At 41.1% G+C, this 15634-nt stretch overlaps 1 protein-coding gene across 5 annotated transcripts in view; it reads left to right on the forward strand.

Annotated features, from left to right (window-relative positions):
• The first annotated feature begins 12776 nt into the window (after nucleotides 1–12776).
• The window catches only part of shld2 (shieldin complex subunit 2), a 9107-nt gene continuing 6249 nt past the window's right edge, over nucleotides 12777–15634 (forward strand). For all 5 annotated transcript variants that reach the window (XR_002896228.2, XM_024146718.2, XM_024146717.2 and 2 more), the window contains exon 1: nucleotides 12777–14832. The gene's annotated coding sequence lies outside the window, so the exon portion shown is untranslated. The remainder of the gene's footprint in view (nucleotides 14833–15634) is intronic.

Raw genomic sequence — 15634 nt, forward strand, 5'->3', positions numbered from 1 at the left:
TTTAGAAGGATAGCTACTGACTGAAATGTAGMTAGCATGCTGGTTCACACTGGCCAGGCATTAGCCAACTAACATAATCGTGGACGCCAAACACTGCTAGCTATACTTGGGAGCTCATGGGCACACTGGCTACAATAGCCTACGGGTTAAAAATTAGAACACCATTGGCGACTAGTTCATTTTCAGACAAACTCAGCAAAAAAAGAAACGTCCTCTCATTGTCAACTGCATTTATTTTCAGCAAACTTAACATGTGTAAATATTTGTATGAACATAACAAGATTCAACAATTGAAACAAACTGAACAAGTTCCACAGCCATGTGACTAACAGAACTTAAATGTTTCCCTGAACAAAGGGGGGGGTCAAAATCAAAAGTAACAATCAGTATCTGGTGTGGCCACCAGCTGTATTAAGTACTGCAGTGCATCTCCTTCTCATGGACTGCACCAAATKTGCCAGTTCTTGCTGTGAGATGTTACCTCACTCTTCCACCAAGGCACCTGCAAGTTCCTGGACATTTCTGGGAGGGAATGGCCCTAGCCCTCACCCTCCGAACCAACAGGTCCCAAACGTGCTCAATGGGATTGAGATCCGAACTCTTTGCTGGCCATGGCAGAACACTGACATTCCTGTCTTGCAGGAAATCACGGACAGAACGAGCAGTATGGCTGGTGGCATTGTCATGCTGGAGGGTCATGTCAGGACGAGCCTGCAGGAAGGGTACCACATGAGGGAGGAGGATGTCTACCCTGTAACGCACAGCGTTGAGATTGCCTGCAATGACAACAAGCTCAGTCCGATGATGCTGTGACACACCTCCCCAGACCATGACGGACCCTCCACCTCCAAATTGATCCCACTCCAGAGTACAGGCCTCGGTGTAATGCTCATTCCATTCAACRATAAATGCTAATCCGACCATCACACCTGGTGAGACAAAACCGCGACTCGTCAGTGAAGAGCACTTTTTGCTAGTCCTGTCTGGTCCAGCGACAGTGGGTTTGTGCCCATAGGCGACGTTGTTGCCGGTGATGTAAGGCAGGTCCTCRCCAGACAACAGGCCTACCAGCCCCCAGTACAGCCTCTCTCAGCCTATTGCGGACAGTCTGATCACTGATGGAGGGATTGTGCATTCCTGGTGTAACTCGGGCAGTTGTTGTTGCCATCCTGTACCTAAGGTGTGATGTTCGGATGTACCGATCCTGTGCAGGTGTTGTTACACGTGGTCTGCCACTAGGAGGACGAGCAGCTGTCCGTCCTGTCTCCCTGTAGCGCTGTCTTATGCGTCTCATAGTACGGACATTGCAATTTATTACCATGGCCACATCTGCAGTCCTCATGCCTCCTTGCAGCATGCCTAAGGCACGTTCACGCAGATTTTGGTGTCTTTCTTTTGGTGTTTTTCAGAGTCAGTAGAAAGGCCTCTTTAGAGTCCTAAGTTTTCATAACTGTGACCTTAATTGCCTACCGTCTGTAAGCTGTTAGTGTCTTAATGACCGTTCCACAGGTGCATGTTCATGAATTGTTTATGGTTCATTGAACAAGCATGGAAAACAGTATTTAAACCCTTTACAATGAAGATCTGTGAAGTTATTTGGATTTTTACAAATTTTCTTTGAAAGAAAGGGTCCAGAAAAAAGGATGTTTCTTTTTTTACTGAGTTTATGTGCAACTTATTGTTAGTTTATCCATTGTCCGCCGCATTTAAGAGGATAACTAACTTAAATTACTGAAATGTAGCCACTACTAGCAAACTAATCATGGATTTCCTGTTCTTTGATACATTTGGGTCAACTTGCACACATCAAGCAACAGAGTTTGTGGAAAGGTAAAAATAACAATTAGTGGATTCGTTTTATGAATGATCGGACAGTGAAAATAAAATTGATTGGTAGCTAGCTGGTGAGGCTTTTATTTTTTTCACATTTAATTAAGCCGAAGCTGGGTTTCCTCAGTCGTTCTGCGCTTACTGCTAATGCCGGCGAGCAAGCTAAACAGAAGGCTTTGCAGTAAATCTGTCTGATGTCACACAAGCAAGAAGGCTCAACAAATCACCAGATGTAACTCATGAATATGAATGACTTTGCCTATAGCTATCCTACGAAAGGAAATTTTGCTTACAGTAGAGCTCCGCAGAGAGGAAAGGCTTACATGCGAGGGTGGTGAAACCACACCTCCGCCTAGCGCTATGGCTCACTGAGGGGATTTGATTAGGCTGACCGGGTTGCACCAAGCTATGGGCCTATAATGTGACTTACATTTTCAAACTAGTTTTCTTCCAGGAAGGCAGATTTTTAAAAAAAGCTAACACTTTTGCATGGGAATCCCAAGTAATTACTCCATGTGTCTGACATACATTACTTTATTTTTAGTCGACTTCACCATCGGCTTTGAACGGGGCAACCAGCTCACGCCTGGGTGGCAGCCAGGTGTTTAAACTAATAAACGCCCCCCACCACGAGGAAAAACATTGAGCTGGAAACTAAATGTGCTCCTGGCAGGACCGTCTTGTTCACTGACTCTTACCACTATACCAGGCAGGGGTACTCAAATAGTATTTGAGGTACGGTCACACAAATGTCCTGGGTGGCAAAGGTCCGGATGGATATTTTCATTCATCAACATAGTAACAAACCCCCACCTTGCAACCCCAAACTGTTCAAACCCTCATTGGCAGAGAGAAAAAWGAGCAGTTTTAAAGCTCATTTCCTCCAATTATACACATTATGCTATGGAGAAATGTTGCRGTTTCAAAGATAATTTCCTGCAATTCTACAAATTGTCCATGTCTTATGGATCTTCATATGATACCAGGAGTGAAATCACGACCAAATTCACAAAAAGTGATTTMTTTTATTTTTTATGGTCGGGACCCGCGGTCCGTAATGACCTCGTTGTGTCCGGATTAGGTCGGCAGTCCACCTATAGAGTATGGCTGCTCTACACACAGGACCTCAAACTTTACACTTCTGAAGACACTGAAGCTTTAAAATGGCTGCATAAAGTACAGGATATTTCTAATTAGTGCAACATGAGGCTGATGGTTCAAACTTGATGCAGAGAACTGGTTTTGGGAAGGTGTTCAATTCAAAAGCAGACCTAACAGGATTGTGATTGAAAGAAATGTAATRGTTTAATCACCAACACTCTTTTTAGAAATCAGATTTCATCCATCTGCCATAGGTCTACTGTATGTCAGCTGACATATGGACATGGCTCAGAAGAATCAACTAACATAACAGAATTGAGGTTCAAATTAGAAAAGCCACCTCAAATATTCAGGGAAATGTCATGTCTTCCTGTACCAAACTCAGGTCATCTTTGGACAGGGAGCCAAACAGAGATTCCAGTGCACCCATCAATACCAAGGCTCAGTGCCCAGAGATGTAATGCCAGAGAGTTTATTCCAATAACCGTGGCAGGTGCCAAAAATTATTCGAACACCCCCCCGTCATCACCAGTGCCAGCATTTATGTACTATGGCTTTTACTGGTGAACATTTTATTTAACTAGGCAAGTCCGTTAAGTACAAATTGTTATTTACAATGACGGCCTAGCTAGCCTAACAAGACTCAAGAAACAGGGTCTCGATTTCCCTAAATCATGGCATAAAGTTGAATACAGTGAAACTGACTGACACCGTACATTTCACTGAGATGAGTGAGGCAAGCAGGCACTTAAGGTTCAAGAGTTCATATCCTCATCACAGGTTAAATATAGAAGGGCTGCCTCTGTCGGGGGTCATTCCAGTCTATGACAGGAGCAGCACAGCACAATAGTCTCACACACACCCCCCTGTTTTAGCCAACCCAGTAGCCACTGCAGCCTCCTCCCACATAAAGGACTTATGCTCTCATCTCACACCACTACCTTTATCCAGGTTTGGTTTTGACCAGCTCTGAGTTGGTCAGGTCGAGTTTAATACTTGTAAAACTGGCACAACCCCATTATCCTTCCTTTAAAACAAACTCCAGAGAGACAAAAGAGAGAAGCTACAAGTAATTTGATATTAAAAGTTCAGAACAAATCCTGAAGCTCCACCAAGCTTTATACAATTCAGCCTGGACAGAAATTGAGGAAGAGAGTTGTCTGCTCTCTGAAAATGGAGCATGCAGACTAGCATCACCTAGCAAGTTCAGCCCTAAGTGGTTCTACAGGTCATGCTTTGGTGATATGCTAAATCGCATATTATTATAAATCATCAATGATCAATATCCAGCCTAAATCCTAAAGCACCAATGTTCACACACCCAAACAACTACCTCTTCCCCTACTGTATTTATTTATTTATTTTGCTCCCCATTATTTATATTTCTACTTTGCACATTCTTCCACTGCAAATCTACCATTCCAGTGTTTAACTTGCTATTATTGTATTTACCTCGCCACCATGGCCTTTTTTTGCCTTTACCTCCTTCTCACCTTATTGAGATAGGAAGAATTAGGAAGAATTAACTTGTAGTATTGGTCCCCATGACATGCCAATTAGCTAACTTAACGACAATACGGTACGAATGACCAGTACAACTATGTTGTAAAACTGRTGGTTGCTCACGTGAGTTCTTTCCCACAGGCAGTGTTGCCATGTTCGCGATTTTCCTGACAAATTGGGCTACTTTGAAAACRATGTCGTGGGTGAAAAGGTATTGGTCACGGGTTTTTGGCCTATTTTTAAGTTGCACCGCGGTCGCCAAGGCGTTTATCTTAAATATATATTTCACTGCTCCTTACTGTCAGGCAGTGAGACAGGCTGTTGCTGAGGGCCAGAGGGGTGTATGTGTGTTGAGAGAGCACTAGTTATTGGCTGAGTCACGTGAGCGGCAGGAGACRTTGACAACTTTTTTAACCAGTTCTAGGTAGGCTATTTAGGTTATGTAGTAACCTATTTCCAAACCTTTTTCCATAAAACATTAAATACTCTAGAACTGATGCACGTCAATAAATAATGGAGACAAAGCACTGGAAAACGACTTTGGGCACATTACATAAATCTGCTGGGTGGTTGTTTAAACTGCATTCTAATGTTGACTGCTTAAAGAAAACGGTATAAAGCAAGGTGCTTTATGGATGCTCTGTTCTTGGGTCTCGGGTGCTGCCAGAGTGGAAATTTGAAATGGAAGTTATGGAACTCCCTTGCGTTTTGTTTATGTGGAAAAAGTCCTCAATGAAYTGAAATTAGGCTAAATGTGGAGAATTATACATTTGCCTCTGTTGGCCATCAAGTAGCMCATTAATGTATATGCCATTGTAGGCTACCATTTGATACAATAAATGTTGAAATTACGATATCACTGGAGTCATTGCAAATAAATTTCATGGAAGACCCATGACCTGAGACAGAGACCCAGCTTTCTGACACAGTCCAACATTGTGCTCCAAAATGCCTTGGTATTCTCCTGATTTCATGATGCCATGCACACGTTCAAGGCACCCAGTGCCAGCAAAGCAACCCCAAAACGTCACTGAACTGACTCCATGTTTGACTGTAGGGAAGGTGTTATTTTCTTKGTTTACAGAAAACAAAATTAAGCCTTCAGAGATTGTGTGCTTTACAAAAAAAAATCGAATTTGGTTAAATCTGTCCACAGGACATTCTCCCAGGGTTTTGGCATGTTCAGGTGCGTTTTGGCAAACTGCAGTCTGGCTTTCCTATGTCTTCCAGCAGTGGGGTCCTCCTGGGTCTCTTACCATATAACCCCATTTCATTGAGTTGACAACGGATGGTACGAGTTAAACCTGTCATACCTTGTGTCTGAAAGACAGCTTGAATCTGTGTGGCAGTTGACTGAGGTGTTTTCTCCACCATTCAAACAATCCTTCACTGCAATCTCCAAATCAAGTTCTCTCGTGGCCACGTCCAGGGAGGTTGGCTACAGTGGCATGGGCCTTTAAACTTGTTGATAACATTACATATGGCGGAAAAAGGAACATCAAGGTCTCTGGAGATGAACTTGAGATTGGCTACAATCTTGTCTGACATCAGATAATTCTCTGGTTTTCTTTCTTCTCTCCATGCTCATTGCGGTACACAAAGCAGGGGAAGGAGTCCTTTTCTCTATTCAAACTGGTTGAATGTGATTTTTATATTGCAGGTACCTGCAACTCCCCATAGGCGAGTTCAATTCCAACGTAAAGGAAAATCACCTGCTTGAAATCTAATTATTTCTAACTACTTCTAGAAGGTGCCAATATTGTCTTGGCCATTTTAGGATTTCTTTGTGGAATAAGCTAAGATTTGGTCAATTATTCTGATTTTGTTTTGTTCAACTGCACACCGAAGACATATGTGGACACCAATTCTTTTTAATTTCAACCGTTTTCTGGAAGAAATGGTGCATTATTTGAAAAAAGTGCAAGGTTGCCAATATTTTGGGCCAAGACTGTAGAACAAGTTAGGATAGCCTACCATTTGTCCCATCTCATTTAATTGGACCCACTTCACAGTAGTAAATAGATTTTCAAGTAATTTGCTCTATGCGATCCGATGCGCAGTTTAATGGTAGAACAGACGGTTCACCTTTACGATTGACGTTTGTAGACTACTACGTCTGAATACTGTAATGTCAAATTTCTCRAGTAGACAATACTTTATTTATAAACATTAATACATATCGTAACCATTGCAGAATACCTTTTCTCAGCTTTTCTGGCCATGGATGAGTTCATATTCCCAAAGTAGCCATTCAACAAATTACCACGCGCATCTCATTTAATTGGACCTATTAGATAGGCTATTATAATTTCAAGTGTCTGACAGGCAGCGCGGTATTTAACAGATGAACAGTCAGTTGATCTTTTGCATTGAAGTGTGTAGGTCTACCATAGTTTACATTTTTACTTGAGGAAACAATTATTATTTTAAGGAAGTAACCCAAAAACCAAGAAAGTATTTTTCTAATTTGTTATAGCTATTTAAGGGCACGTAAATGTGCCTCATTTTGCCAACATCTCTCGTTTATTGATGGCGCTGGCTGCGCCAGGTCAGATCTGAATGCATATGGATGTCCTTTAAAATTCTCAAATGTCCGGTAAATTAAATCTTCCCTGTCATTTTGTCTGACACCAAATTTTCTTAAAAGAAACTCAAATGGCATATTCTTTTTAATTAAGATTTTTGAATATTAGCATGAAAATATGTCACCAATTGGATGGAAACCTAGCTATAGACACCCTAAAGACTCTGGCAAATGCAGAAGTCCAGTGTCACTTTGATTATGGCTGCACATCATGGTTCACCAGCTGGCCCAAACATCTAAAGAATAAGCTACATGCCAAACAAGCTGGTGAGACTTGTACCCCCTCCTACTCATCTGGGAGGTTGAGCATTTTTTCATCTCTGTTATGGTATATGTATTTTTGTAAAAAATAAAAATAGGGACTACAATGGAAATAAGTCCCCCGCTTTATTGTGCTTTCTTTTTATACTGACATAAAATAAATCTATCAATCCAAACTGTGCAGCGGCCAATTGATGAATGGAAAAATACATTACAAAACACCAAAAAGTTTAATGACATTCAGAGAATGTCAAGCCAAGCCTTTGATACTGGGTAAGCCTGTAGGGAGGGAGGGATGTATTTTCTGTTCGTAGAGATTGACAGTCTTTTTATTGTGGTGTTGAGAACAAAAACCATGCTATTTAATTGCCCAAAGTCAGTATGCTTTGTTTATTGGTTGTGTGGTAGATTGGTACAGAAACCCGTTGGTGGAAAATTCGCAGCATATATTTAATATAATTACAAATATGGCATCAAAATGTTGAAAATCAGATTTCCCCCTAGCTGATCATTGTCTACAGCCGGCTCTGATCATAGTGTTATGAAACAGGCAYTGAGAGTGACCTTGTCTGTGGTGGTCGGCRAACCCTCAACCTTCTGGCCTGTAGGCCTGCGTGGCATCGACTGTGCCACAAAAGCATGCTGAAGTGGCAAAGTCGATATCCAGGGTCGCTACAGTTGGTCGGGAACATTATGAGTTAATTATATGAGGGGGGAGGGTATTCAATGTATTTTACAGTGAAAGGGGAGAGTCATGTGAAAATATTTGGAATGTTTAGGAGGGGGGCGCATTTTTATTTATTTATGACACCTTGAGTTGGGACCAGCCCCTTAAATTTTGGTCTGACGCTTAGGCCGCAGTGTGTCCATATAGTGTCTCCCCTTCCAATCAGCTACCACCACAGACAGAAGGGGTAATCCAGACACTTCACGGGGGCTATGAAGCTGAGGCATCCGTTTAGAATGTTTTCTCACCACCAAAATGTGACCGACCGGCTGGATTCGGTGTTATGTAGCAAAAAAAAAAATGTTTTTACATTTTTTTTTTTACATTGGATAAAAGTAGCAACTCAGAGCTAGAAAATTGTATATCATACACTACAGTTGAGGAACAATGGGAAAGTAATTCTGCTTTGAAAGTTGATAAACTTGTAACCTCACCTTTGAGAAAATGGCCCTTGATTATTTTGGTACCTACTGGAGAGCACTTCTTTGTCTAAACCCATTCAGCATCATTCACACCCTCTTAAGCCAGCCCCACCCATCTCTTTAAGGATTCACATGTTAGGCTATGTACTAATGTACTAAACAACCAAAGATAAAGACTAAAGGTTGGCTTATAATACGGGTGTTCGTAAATGTAATCTTCTTTTTTTTTCAATTTAAAAGTTATTAAGTTTTCAAACAACCAACCAAACACATTCCACATTCACAGATGTGACAGACTTAAAAAAAATAATAATAATAAAAAAAAATGTTATATATATATATATATATATATATATATATACACATATATACATACCTACATATACATACATACACACAAATAATAATTATAACAAAATTTAAAATGTAAATGTAATCTTCTAAACCGCTTCTACCCCCAAGCCGTAAGACTCCTGAACATCTAATCAAATGGCTACCCAGAATATTTGCATTGACCCCCCCCCCCTACGCTGCTGCTACTCTGTTATTATCTATGCATAGTCACTTTAATAACTCTACCTACATGTACATATTACCTCAATACTGGTGGCCCTGCACATTGACTGTACCGGTACCCCCTGTATATATTATTTACTGCTGCTCTTTAATGATTTGTTATTCTTATCTCTTACTTTTTTGGGGTATTTTCTTAAACTGCATTGTTGGTTAACTTCTCTAGGATAGGGGGCAGCATTCAGAATTTTTGTTTGAAATGCATGCCCAAATTAAACTGCCTGCTTCTCGGGCCCAGAAGATATGATATGCATATAACTAGTAGATTTGGATAGAAAACTCTAAAGTTTCCAAAACTGTTAAAATAGTGTCTGAGTATAACCTGTCTCTTATACACATCTAGATGTGTATAAGAGACAGAGTAAGAACAGTCTGAATGAGTGGACCCTAAAGTGTCACAGAGCTTTTTCATGCGCGAGACCGAGAGAGTGCCTTTCTTGTTTACCTTTTAAATTGACAACGTTATTGTCCGGTTGAAATATGATCGATTATTTAGGATAAAAACAACCTGAGGATTGAATATAAAGATCGTTTGACATGTTTCTATGAACTTTACGGATACAATTTGGATTTTTTTGTCTTCCTGTTTTGACTGCGTTTGAGCCTGTGGATTACTGAAGAAAACGCGCAAACAGAGGTTTTTGGATATAAAGAGACTTTATCGAACAAAAGGAACATATATTGAGTAAATGAATGTCTGCTGAGTGCAACCATATGAAGATCATCAAAGGTAAGGGATTCATTTTATCTTTATTTCTGACTTGTGTAACTGTTCTACTTGGCTGGTTACTGTTTGTAATGATTTGTCTAGTGGGCTATGTTCTCAAATAATCGTACGGTTGGCTTTCGCCATAAAGCATTTTTTTTTTTTTTTTTTTTTTAATCTGACACCGTGGTTGGATTCACAAGAAGTTCATCTTTAAACCTATGTAAAATATGTTTTGTTTTCAGATTTTTTTATAATGAGTATTTCTGTATTTGAATTTGGCGCCCAGCAGTTTCACTGGCTGTTGAAGATGTGGGACGCTAACATCTCACGTACCCAAGAGAGGTTAAGGGCTTGTAAGTAAGCATTTCACTGTAAGGTCTCCACCTGTTGTATTCGGCGCATGTGACAAATAAAATGTGATTTGATTTGAGTGCCAGAGTGTGCTCTGGGCGTTTGTAAGCATTGTCAGGTTGGCCATTCGTAAATTCAGAGCCGTTTCGCTCTCAGAGCATTCAGAGCACACACTGGACGCTCTGGCCGAAAAGTAGGGTTGATCCGAGTTTTCTGACATAACAGCAGCAGTCAAGCACCCAAGCTAACTGGCTAACGTTGGCTAGCTACCTACAGACACAAATGAGAGAACATCTCACTGACCATTTTACTTGCCCTAGCAGAGCARGTTAGGCTGTTATGTTTTCCAGCGCGTTGGTAACAGCAGCTGTGTTGCTGGCAATAATTTAATTACGCTTTTTTGCCAACGTTTACTGACACTKGCCATATTCAACGGGTGTTGAGCGTTCGTAAATTCATCAGTTATTCTGCGCTCTGGCACATTCAGACGAGAGTGCTCTGAAATCAGAGTAGATAGCCAAAGCGAATTTAGGGAAAGGGAAAATACCTAGTCAGTTGTTCAACTGAAATGTGTCTTCCGTATTTAACCCAACCCCTCTGCCTTAAAATCGACATCTTCGGCGCAGGGGGAACAGTGGGTTACCTGCCTTGCTCAGGGGCAAAACAACAGATTTTTTACATTGTCAGCTCGGGGATTCGATCCAGCAAACTTTTGGTTACTGGCCCAACGCTCTAACCACTAGGCAACAGTTGTCGCAGTGACATCAAACATTCTATCGAAATAGTTACTTGCATAGTGGAGTCTTGTTTATACATGTAGCTAGCTAGCTAAACAATGAACCATAATCCCAACTCATAACGTTACTACCCTGCATAAATCTGCAGGTAGCTAACCAACCAGGTTCAATGTTAGCTAGCTAACAGCCTTCTGTGTGTTATCTTTGACTCAGTCTGCATATTTGCAATCAAATGTCACAATCTTCTCCATCTTCTTAGCTATCATACTCTAATTACACTGATTTCAAAACTCGTTCCTCCAGAATGTGGAGAGCAAAACTTATGCAGTTCTACTACGTGATATCTTTCAAAAAAGCTGTGTTAAAAAGGATTACCTACACATACTGATTACCTACACATTTTATTTTAATTTTATTTGTATTTACAGACGGCATACAAGTTTGTTATTAATGCACATGAAAGTTCACATGTTCCAGAAGGCATTTCAAAAAAATTAATAAAATAAAAAACACACTTTGATAAAAATAAAAGTTTACGTTCAAATGGCGCTCTTGTGAAGTAGTGATGCGTGACATACACCTAGTTTCCTGAAACGAGTCACAAATATGGTAGTGAGATGAAGTCCGGTAGTGGGAGGGGATGGAACAAGGTGAAACTGGGCTGACATTCTGCAAATGTTCTCAACGATGAAACATCTGATCACAATACATTTTTCTGTTCTCAAAACTGAATCTGTTTTGAACACAGTGCACTATGTTTTAGACTTGATGCTTTGTCAGTTTTTWAAAAATTGCAATGTTTAGGAGTGCAAGATCTATTTGAGTTTGTGCACATGCGCACTTYCCTAAYGACGTTCCCTAACRGAAATATGCAAATATATTCTACAATGMGCCAATAGGATCTAGCTTGTGCTTCGCCCACCTCCTTGATTGTTCTGCCCACTGCGCTTCATATGCTCCCATTGAAAAACGACACAGATTAACTATTTGCTACCACTCTCTGAGGTATAAAGTGGCCGTTTCCGGTTCAGGGATACAGTATTTTCAACCTACTTTCCGTTTCCCTGAAGAAAAATAAATAAAAGTGGGGACTACACTCATGCGTCTTTTAACGCCTGCTACATGGTTATGCTACGTTCAAAACAACTGGGAACGCCGAAAAAAAACCGAGCTCCGACTGGGAAAATCGATTTTGAACGGCAATCCAACTTGGGGAACTCGGGCCTCTTTCTAGAGCTCCGACCTGAATATCACTGACGTCATGATTTGACCTCATATTTTTGTGAGTTCCCAGTAGTTTTGAACTCTGCATTAATCAGCTACAAGCACGACGGCTCCATAGATAGGCCCCTGGAGAGCGGGAGGGTATCACACAGTTCGATGTGAGGGAAATGGAGTCACTAGAGAAAGCAAGAACAAGATGGTTGTCAGGAGTAGTGCAGTAACATCATAAGGAGACGTATACTTGAAAACGGAGGAGGAAGAGGGAAAAAGAGAGGGAGAGGAGGTCTAAGAGAGAGGGAAGAAGAGGGTGAACTTTAGTCAGATAAAAATTGATAAAAGGATGGTTTAAGATTTTATTTTATTGTAAACAGAGGGAGTTGAAGACAGGAGGAGTATTGGAGGTGAAAGGTGTGGTGAAGTTATCGGAGACCAAGGTATGCGCCGAGGGTCAGGAAAAAGATGAGTSWSASWRKRRGWGWRRWKTWTRKRRAAARWGTRYWCTYKYSYYTTWKMKSWKMYMYWTYTSKKKTYWCRSKGKGKGWRAAAAAAAAAAAAARAGTTGTGTAATGTGGAATCGGTGAGGGTAACCAGAAGTGGTCTAGTGATAATTGTTTCTGTTKGTCAGAGGGAGAAGGCGCTCRGAGTAAACAAATGGGGGCAAGAAAAGTGAATTGTTTCGCTCTCAAGAAAAGKGCACCAATGAAAGGAGTGATAACTGTGGTAGCAGTAAATATAAAAGTTGACCAGCTAAGGGGAAAGATTTCGTTTGATGCAACGCAGACAGGGTGGCGAGAGTGGGGAAACAGAAGAGTCATTGTCTGTTCTTTTGTGTTTAAGTTAGGATATATTTAGTTAAGCCGAATACATTACGATGTTACAGGTGTTAAGCTTATGGGCATGTGGCAGCAGTGTGTAGGAGGGAGGGTCAAAGGTGTGAGAAGTGTGCAGAAGGGCATGAGACAAAGRAATGTGTAGTATTGGGGAAAGTAGTAGAATGTATTAATTGTAGAGGTGCCCATGGAGCTGGGGATCAGAAATGTCCCGTGCGAGAGAGTCAGGTTAAGGTTTCCASGGTTAGAGTAGTGCAGAAGTTGTCATATGCTGAGGCAGTTTAGAAAGTAGAGGAAGATTAAGGGGGAGGAGTGGTGAGAGTAGTAGCGATATACCAGTACAGAGGGATAGGCCAAAAAGTGATACGTTTCAGTAAGATTGGATTTTTAGCATTCATAGCAATGGTTATCAACTGTACTGCAGGGATGAAATTGAAGTCGCAGAAAATTGAGGTTGTGGTGGCAGCTGCAGAGTGGTATTTAGGTGTGCAAAACTTGACATCAGAAGAGTTACAGGGTTTGTTAAGTGGTGATGTCCATTCCTTTCAGAATGGCATGAGGTAGGAATAAATACATTGAATTAGTGGAGTAGGGTGGTGTTAATTTTGAAATTAGTGAGTAGTGTTAGATGGTAGGGTACATTATATATATAAAAAGAATTCAAGCAAAGTATAAGGGAGTTATACTCCAGTCTAGTAGGTGGCGGCAATGCAACAAATTGGATGCCAACCGCCGTTAAACCTCATAGAAGAAGAAAAATATGAAGATAGGCCCCTACAACCTCAGATGCTAACTTGCCCGGTGACTGACGAAAGACCTTTTGTGCATCAGCTTTCGTTTTATAGTTTGATTTATTACATCATAATTGTATATGGAGTAGCTAGCAACAAAATACGGTTGTACGYGTGTCATAACTTATCTAGCTAGCTTGGTGATGGATAGCTAAGCTACCTAGTTAACTAGTTAGTAATTAAGCCAATGCATATTATCTTAAGGTGGTAACGTTAGTTAGCTATGTGGATTTGCGTGGGCCCCCGGGGGGCATGATTTGACTGTCAAAGTTGCTAGCAAGATATAGAAACCAGCCGGTTCCTCACACAAAGTAGTTTTAAAAGTCAATATTAGCACGCTAGCATCGAAACATACGTAGCTTAGGAAAGTTGGAAAATATTTGAACCATCTGAACAGGAGTTGACAGGCTGGCGAGCATGCTAGCTACAGTGTCAGCTTTAGGGCTGCATGACCCACGCCCCTTCACTGTCATTTCACTTTCCCCGCTTTACCTCCTTTACAGGGTGTCCTGTGTTGGCTGTGCTGGGCACGATACCCCTCAATCACCTCCCATTCGCCGTTGTCTCGCTTGATGGGGAACGATACACTCAGTATATGGTTACAGGGCTTGATAATCTTGAGAATTCCGCGAACTCTGTGTCTCTTCTGCACTGGCGTCTCCTTGTTCTTGAGGTCCTCCACCAGTTTATCCTCAACGATATTAGCACCGCGGTCAAAGAATCCCTCCACCATTTTAAAGAAGTTGGGGTCATCTGCATCTTTCTCTCCTCCGACCTCGCTGTAGTGGCGCACCCTCATCAACGACGCGGTAACTGGAAGAGCCGACTCAACACATCCCGAGGCCAGAGCACTGCTTGCACCACGAGTAAGTAATTCTCCGAAATATCTGTACATTTTTAACTGAGGTAGCGGGTTAGTAACGAATGATATTCAAAGAAAAGTGAAGGCAAACCAAAAACTTATAACATGTCCTGTCCCGTTTCGCATTGATCTTACATGCGTCCCTTTTCTTGCTTTTAAAGGCAGGCGTGTTTGTGTGGATTCCCACTTCACTGGGGAGGGTTCCACTTGAACGCGCATGCAAAGTAATGCGCGCCTCCGCGAAAARAAATTGCGSTCCCTGGCGTTTTCAGCARACACTCTTATCTAGTGTGATTTATAGGACTGACTTCAGTGCATTCAACTAAGGTAGATTAACAACAACCTATCACATTCATAGCGAAAAATAAATAAATATAACCTTTATTCTGTATGTTGGACAACTTTGAATATCATTGCTGCCAGTTTTAAAGCTTTTGAAAAAGCTTTAACATAAGTGCATTTGATACAAGTACATGGGTGCAATACTACATTTTGGGCAATTCTCCTATTAAGAGGTGTGAAATTATTATTGTGATATAATGCTTATTTATTTGAGAATGTGTAGCAGTTGAAATTTGGCCATAGAATCAATGACTGAAAAATACGTATTTTCAATGTCTGTAAATGAGAACTTTTCATAGTCTGGAAAAGACAGGCAGACAGACGTATGTTCAACGTCCGAAAAATTTGTATTTGTACTTTGTCATTCAGCACCTAAAATGCACCTGATTTCAATGTCCGGAATATACATATTTTTGGCATCCGTATAAGACATATTTTCAATGTCCGTATAAGACGTATTTTAGACATCTGGAAATAGGATGTCTTCTAACCTTTCATTCAGCACCTGAAATGCACGTGACGTCAACGTCTGGAAAAGACGTCTAAAAGAGGTTTTTCCACCTCATTTTGCTTACTGGGCAGTGTGTCAAAGGGTTTGCTTACACATGTCTAAAAGGCACAGCACTGGCTGATGCAACCTGATATCAAACAGGTTGTAGCTGTTTCAGTTTGTAATTCCTTACTACCACAACACTGAACCCTTGCTGTGGACTCTACCCTGAGTAAACAGATAAGATCACCCCTAGTGCTGGACACACACACACACACACACACACACACACACACA

The sequence above is a fragment of the Salvelinus sp. IW2-2015 genome, unplaced genomic scaffold (genome assembly GCF_002910315.2).
Source record: "Salvelinus sp. IW2-2015 unplaced genomic scaffold, ASM291031v2 Un_scaffold16511, whole genome shotgun sequence".
NCBI lineage: Eukaryota > Metazoa > Chordata > Actinopteri > Salmoniformes > Salmonidae > Salvelinus > Salvelinus sp. IW2-2015.